This window comes from Penaeus monodon, chromosome 15 (assembly GCF_015228065.2).
Source record: "Penaeus monodon isolate SGIC_2016 chromosome 15, NSTDA_Pmon_1, whole genome shotgun sequence".
NCBI lineage: Eukaryota > Metazoa > Arthropoda > Malacostraca > Decapoda > Penaeidae > Penaeus > Penaeus monodon.
The window spans coordinates 5,037,487-5,037,837 of record NC_051400.1 but is presented as its reverse complement, the minus strand read 5'-3'; positions in this window follow the sequence as shown (position 1 = coordinate 5,037,837).

The following is a 351-nucleotide window of genomic DNA, read 5'->3' as shown; positions in this document are numbered from 1 at the left end:
GCTCAGAAAAAGAGGTCGAATCTTTAGTGACTTGGTTCGCCATTTTCATGTTTTTTGTTCTCTTTTATAAATCGAATATAAAAAAGTGAGCCCATTTTTTTATACATATTTTCACTTTTTACAATTGCTAATTTTTCTTCTGATTTGAAATATGAAAATGGAAAGGATTAAGTGGCATGGAAAAGTATCCCCTTCATCTAAAGAAAATGGGCAAATCTAGCATACCGTCTCAGTCGCAGGATTTATACCGCGCTGTTGAAAAAGTCGTCCAGGTTTTCTGGCTGTCTCCACTTACAAGGGCAACTGAAATGATTGCTTGTATTTTTTAGGCATTATCTGCTATCAGAAATG